Genomic DNA, 7,474 nt, shown 5'->3' with positions numbered 1-7,474 from the left:
AATTATTTTTTTTGTATACAATTGTTAATATGTAAGAAAATACACATACAAATTGTTTATACTATTGGTAATACACTAGTCTTGGTTGTTTGACTAAAACAATGCAACCATTGTCCAAACTAAATAATTTGATTCGAAGCTATCTCCTAATAGAGGGAGGCTCAATTAGACTTTGTTGTAAGATTCGACCATATCAATTTGAATAGCGTTCTCCAACTATAAATATTGAACTCCAAAGTATTCACGAGAAGATTTGCCTTAAAATCTAGTTCCAATTAAGGATGTCAATGATAAGAAGTACAAGCTGTTGGAAGGTTTGTCGTGGAAAATTTCAGAGGTGGTAGATATAATTTAATTTACAAGCATGTGGTGAATGATCTTTTCAGTCCCATATAGGCTTTGACCCCAAATTTTATATTATTGTGATAGAAGCTATAATTGACAATAATATTCATTGGTCAGATATTGCAATTGTGAAGAAGTTCCGTCATATGCATCGGACGCTACCGCCATCCTATGAGCTCTTATCTTTTGTGGAATTCATCAAATTCTCTCTCCATAAGTAGCAGTATAACTACTAGATTGCTTTCTTTACTTACAATAAGTCTTCTCTATATGTGCTTGTATGGGACATTACTTTCTTTTATCTATAAAACTAGCCATAATGATACAAAAATCCTTATATAAGTATCTTCGGGCTCATCTTTCTTAAAAAGATTGTGACGACAGTGGACAACGTTGGATATCTAAACTATTTTATTTTTTTTGGTTTTTTTTTTCTTTCAAAATTGTCCTTTTTTTCTTTTGGAAGAGCATTTCGAGAATCGAACTCATGACCTCTTGCACCCAAAGCAAGAATCATACCACTAGACCAAATGCCCTTATTATGGACTGTATATTAAGTTGTTTATGGAATGTATTTATTTTCTTTGTTAATGAAATCCATGGGTTTCCGATAATGCGAAAAAAGAATAATTAAATAGGGATATTAAAAGGGTGCTGTTGCTGAGAAATGAACATAGGGGCATTTCGAGAATTGAACTCAAGACCTCTCGCACCCTAAGCGAGAATCATACCACTAGACCAAATGCCCTTTCTAAAAAAAATGCAACATTTTTAACTCCTACTCAATATATTTTTTTCTCTCAAGTTTGAAATCTATTTTCTTGAGCGGTTGTTGGACTATAAAATAAAAAGTTGATGGTCTAGTATTTTACTTGTAAGTAAGGCATGTAATGTTGAATTGTTATCATATGCAAGTGTTATCGAATAAACTACAACCCAAAAAATTTATTTCTTAGCATAATATGAATTTAGTTGCAGAGTTATTATGAATAAGATGGAGAAAGAAATTTTCTTTAAAATAATAAACAGACCCAAGTTCATCGTTGTTGTTGTCTAATTGTGATTTTGAAAAAAGCTTAACTAATATGAAATATCAAGGTAAATCAAGAATATATCCTACACGTCATTCAAGATGACAATAAAATGGAGTTAAATTGAACCCAGTTTTAGTTTCATGTCTAGCATAATTGTATTATTGATATTAAAGAGAACTTCGTGTTTTATTAGAAGAGACCAACTTCCTTTAAGATACTAGGAGTTTAAACTACTTTCATTGTAATTTCAATCACTCCACAATGATTACAAATTTAGGGTTGGCTAATTGGACATCAATTATCAACTTTAGGTTATAATTTAGGTAGTAGCCATTATAATATTAATGAGCATAAGAGTTACAATTCTTTCATGGACCATATGTGTTATAGTTAAATGAATATATATATATATATATATATATATATATATATATATATTATGTATGTCGAGGTTTGGGTAAAGCACAAAGTAGTAAGGAACACCATTGTCAACTCTAGAGCCACCCACAACTCATGATGGAGACCGATGCAAAATATTTTAACATCCTTTGGCATCAAGATACAGAAAAGATGAACGTCGTCAAATTGGAAGCTTTGCCTGTCGTAAGAGTCACAATGAGAACTCTACTCAAGTTGGAGCCTTGGACTAGGTATATTGTTTAGTGATAGTTGAAATGGATGACTTCGACGTCGTGTCAGGAATGAACGTCCTCCTTAAACACAAAGTCATTTACATGCCTCTAGCAAAATGTCTAGTAGTAATGTAGTCTAACCCGATGATCATTCAGAAAAACATCCATCAACCAAGAGGGTTGAAAATGATGTCGATACTACAGTTGAGAAAGAATCATAGCCATGATGAATCTACGCTTGCTGCTATTGTTGTAATTGAAAAGGGGAGCTCGAGTGAGCCAACCTCAATAGAAACCTTGTTGCCACTACATGAACACCACGATGCAAAACAAGGTCAGATAATGGATTTATCCCCACCAGGAGAGACAAAAACAAGGTCAGATACTGAAGAAGGGAGACAGAAACAAACCACTGAAGCAACACATGTTCACACGTAAATATCATCTAGATGGATGAAGAGAAGGGTCAGTCGGAAGCGTCAACCACAATAATTTCAAGAAAAATAAAGAGTTCATATAAGTTAAGTTCAGATAAACTTCGAGTTCAAAGCAACAAGAACCAAAAACTGGTGTGAAAATACTATGGACTAGTTAAAGTTATCCATAAGATTACGAAGACATCATATAGAATCCAATTGCTCTTATGGATGCGGACTAACCTTGTTGTCCATGTTAGTAACTTGAAATGTTATTATTTCGACCAAGAAAACATAAAGCAAAAGCAGGTGGTATGACGTCATACAAATAAGAAAAAGTTTCAAGCGAAGAAAGTAGGAAAGACACGAACAGAGAAGACATGAAGACTCAACAAACCGAGAAGTGATTTTCAACAGCACCTAGTAGGTTGGAAGAGACTCCTCATTATGAGATCAGCTGGAAGCGCATCGAGAGACCTAAAGTCAGCCTCATCCAATAAATTGTGTGGGGGCAGATGTCACAGTCATGATTGCCCAAGGCGTGTTGCCTGTGGTTGCATGTTGCATGTCTCAGCCATTCTGGTAAACGATTTTTTGTCCAAGGCGGTTATTTGGGCAATGTTATTGTTTACCGATTATTTGGGCGACACGACTTGAGCAATCATGACCGTCACAATTGGCTAAGACATTTGTTGTCCATATATTATTGTTGTCCAAGAGACTCCTCATTATGAGGTCATGATTGGCTAAGACATTTAAAGAAGTTTTACCTAGGGCAACTTCTATCACAATCCTCTTCTCGCTCTCTGAAACTTCTTTAAATGTTATTGTTCACTGGTTATTTGGGCGCGTATTCCTTAAAAGGGTTGTGACGACAGATGACCTTGGTAAAACTTCTATTGGGAGATCAGTGCAATAGAGAATCTGTGTCCCTTTCCTGACACCTTCAGCGGACAACATAACAAAGAGTTCCTAGAAAAAATATCATAGAACAATTTGTGTAATACCTTTGAAGTTAGGCTCGAGGCTCTATCTTATCTCCAAAGAATATGGTTCATTCTCTTTTCACATAGAAATTCTGCAATAGAAAGTGGTACCCTCATCTTCTTTTCCAAAACTTTCTCAAGTCCTCATGGAATGATTTGAATGTTGTACCCTCATCTTCTTTTATAAGACTACCTCGGCCTTCATGGAATGATTATGCTATGTTGATTCTTAGAGAAGGGAGTAGGAGTAAGAGTAGATGACTGTTTATGGTCCAAGTCTCGAAAAAGTAATTCTTTATGTCAAGAAAGGAGAGGAATCCTCATAGTTTCCAAGATTTGAAGAGAATCAAACATTCACAAATTTCCTTTGTTTGTTTATTCTTGTTGTTTTCTCTTCAATTAACATGTTATAAAGACACTTGTAAATTATAATTAAATATAGCTTTTTTTTTTTTTTTCTTTCCAAATATCCATCTGAATTACTTCTTGGTTCGAGATTTAAAAAACCTATTTCAAATCTTATTATGTTGCATGCATGCTTCAATTTGATATAATTGTCGGGTGCATTTTGAGAATCAAACTCGAGACCTCTCGCACCCGAAGCGAGAATCATACCACTAGACCAAATACCTTGCAGTGGATCCATCATTTTTAGTTGTTGGTCCATATCTTTTAGGCGCATCAATATTTGAAATTTATCCACGTGTTTTTGTTTCAATTCTAAAAATGAAAATGATATCAGTAGAAATACATAATTTTACAATGCAAATAAGAAAAACTCCATCAAGCTTTAGATAAAAGTAGCAAACATGTTGATAGATATAAAAATAAATTCAAGTTCTTTCTCTGGCCTAATTATTAATTGGAAGATTTAGCTGATATGAATTGTTATTTGTTTGATACCAATAATAACAGTCATTTTAGTATGCTAAGGATCCATATGTGTCCATGAAAATTAGTTAATGCTATATTTTTCTTATATTAGCCATAATATCTCTCAACCAAATGCATTAGTTGAAAATGTATTTAATATTTTTCTTTTGTCTTTTTCTTTTTTCCGATGGTCTTATGTCTCCATTCCATATGAAAATTAATATTTTGTTTGGTAATTTTAAACTCATTATTTTTGTTTGTTCATTCCACCTAATTTGTAAAAAAAAAAAATTATACCACTAGACAAAATGCCCTTATAGTGGATCATCATTTTTAGTTGCCCGTGTGTATATGTTTTCTGCACCTCACTATATGAAATTTATCCACATATTTTTGTGCTTTAGAAGCTACTATTATTGTCATGTTAACTTCACATGGTCTATCACACAGTTGAAGCAGCATTGCCACTAGAGCCTATGCATTCCTTTGGGATAGATATGTTAAAAATTAGGCCCATTTGATAACTATTTTTATTTATTTTTGTTTTTTGTTTTTTGTTTTATTTCAAAATTATGTGTTTTATCCTTTTATAAAAAGAAAAAAAGAAAAAGAGAAAACATTTGAAATTTAAGCAAAAGTTTCACACCAACTAAATTTTTTAAAAATATATTTATTTATTTATTTTTTCTTTATTTTAGTTTTCCAAACATAGATTGATATGGAGTGGCTAGTTTTCAAAACTACTTATTTGCTACAATTGAACAATATTTATATTGTAAAATGGGATTAACTTTAAGTTTATGTAATTTCTTTTTATTACTCTGTTTACTTCTATCTCGTGTTACTCCATTTGTATTTACTTCGTTTTATACAAAAGTTCACCGTAATTAATAAATCCATGTGCTTAATACATTCCCTACAAGAATAAACTTGTTTGTATCATGATAAATTACAATGAATACGGAGAAAAGAAATCCCAAAAATAAGTAAAGGTTGAGAATTTCACTCAACCACACAATGTCAAAGCATGACTGCATGGCTCACACGCAATTCTACCACAAGAATGACATGAAACTTGCATAGATGATGCTCGAATTTCGGAGGGAAACTTCTCAACTTGAGAGATCAATTTCATTCATCACAAATCTAATTTTTACATAATAATTTGTGGGTATTTATAGTCTCCCACAAAAAGTTAGTGGCTGGGATTTAATCTCGATCCCCTTAAATCTCCAAAAAAAAAAAAAACAAAGTCAATTTGACAATTCTACCATTACAAACTTTATGAAATTAAAAATAAATAAAGTTTTCTAACAACTCATGTAATGATGCTTGCAACATCATTTGCTTCTTCAACTGTGTAAATATTCACTTCTGAAGCTCCAAATGGTCCTTCCTCAATCTAATAAGCTTGTAACACATGAAATAATAGTTGAACCGAGCCTATCCAATTTTGTAGATGAAGAATGAATGCTTGTTGAATCTTCTTGGCCTTGAATAGTGTAATAGATCCAGTTGGAACATTTGGAACACTGTGATCCTTATCATCTTCCCCCTCTTCAAAAGAATTCGTCCTCGAATCAAAAAATCATCACCTACATCAAAAGGACTCAAGTCAGCAACATTGAAAGTAGAATGTGCTGAAAATTCTCCTGGAAGATCATTTTACATGCATTGTTATTAATTCTTTCAAGGACTTGATAAGGGTCATCCCCTCTTGGATGTAACTTTGTCTTCCTTTGAGATTGGAATCACTCCTTGCGAAAATGTATCCAAACCTAGTTACTGGTTTGAAAAATGATTTCATTCCGTCCTTTGTTAATTCTTCAAGCAACATTGAAATTTTGTTTCTCAATTGTCTCCTTCCCCTCTTTATGCAATGTTTTGATCCCATTTGCCTTACTTGTGGCTGCTTACTCATAAAAATATTAGAATAAATAGAAAGCAAATCAAGAAGCGTACGTGAATTAAATCCGTAAGCAACTTCAAAAAGAGAACAATGAGTGGCAAACATTCATCCCAAGACTTAATATTCTTACAAATAATAGCCCTAAGCAATGCTCCTAATGTTCTATTAACCACCTCAGTTTGCTCATTAATCTGAAGATGACATGTAGTTGAAAACAATAATTTTTTACCCAATTTATGACTTAATATTCTTATAAATAATAGCTCTAAGCAATGTGATATTTTATTAACTACCTCATTTTGCTCATGAGTCTGAGGATGACATGGGGTTGAAAATAATAATTTGGTACCTAATTTATTCACCATACTTTCCAAAAGTGACTTAAAAATTTAACATCCCTATCATTTTTTGTGTGCAGCAAACATTGGCAACATTGACTACAAAACTTATAAACATCGTGCTTCATGACAAAGGTCATATGGATCGTGATGAGAATTTTCTCCCATATCTTGGTTTCGCTAACTAAAGTTTTCCAATAACTCCCAAACTTCATTACATTGTATAATCTCTTGGGATAAGGATTCATATAACATTTCATAAAATAAGATCTACTGATGAATTTCATAGCATTTGAAGGTCATCTAGGTCATGAACCGAAGGTAAATTACCTTAAGGGCATTATGGTCATTTTACACCGTTTCTTTGTTTACCTACTTATCCTTATCCAATGACCACCAAATTTCGTATCTAACCTCAACATAATATAATATGCTCAATGTTAAAATTTGATATGCAGCGGGGCTCATATAGTGTGTTATTTTAACATTACTTAAATCTCGAGCTATTTTATCGGTTCAGGGCTTTAACTCACGGTTCCTTGGGTTTTTCTTTCATATGTCCTTAATTCATACTTTGTTTAGGGTTCATATGAAAATCCAAGCAATTTCTACAAGTATTTCTTTACAAAAAGTCCAAGGTGGCTACTTGCCTCGTCGTCGACGTTTGGGACGTCCATTCTTGAGCTTCCAGTATCTGAATTACTTCAAATTTCCTCCCACGTACTCCTTATTGTGTCTAGTTTCTGAAACCAAAAGATTTTCTATGAGAATCGGTGTCGAATAGAGTTAAAATTGAGAAAACCCGAGAAAAGGTCAAATTTTGAGTTGACTTGGACAGTTTAGTTGAACTGGCCATATCATCGTTTTCTTCCTCTGAACAGGAAGAAGATGCGCATTTTTCACATCGCCACCATCTGAAACTTGGCCTGTATAGCCACATT

The 7,474-nt window shown here is 33.2% G+C and overlaps 2 non-coding genes across 2 annotated transcripts; both read right to left on the bottom strand.

Annotated features, from left to right (window-relative positions):
• Positions 1-809: 809 nt before the first annotated feature.
• Positions 810-881, bottom strand: TRNAP-UGG. Its single transcript has one exon. It is a non-coding gene; the product is annotated as a tRNA-Pro (tRNA).
• Positions 882-1,021: 140 nt separating this feature from the next.
• On the bottom strand, positions 1,022-1,093 carry TRNAP-AGG. Its single transcript has one exon. It is a non-coding gene; the product is annotated as a tRNA-Pro (tRNA).
• Positions 1,094-7,474: the final 6,381 nt, after the last annotated feature.

Source organism: Cucurbita moschata, unplaced genomic scaffold, assembly GCF_002738365.1.
Source record: "Cucurbita moschata cultivar Rifu unplaced genomic scaffold, Cmos_1.0 Cmo_Scf00126, whole genome shotgun sequence".
Classification (NCBI taxonomy): Eukaryota; Viridiplantae; Streptophyta; class Magnoliopsida; order Cucurbitales; family Cucurbitaceae; genus Cucurbita; species Cucurbita moschata.
The sequence above is the reverse complement of the archived record's forward strand: the minus strand, read 5'-3'. Positions and strand labels throughout refer to the sequence as shown.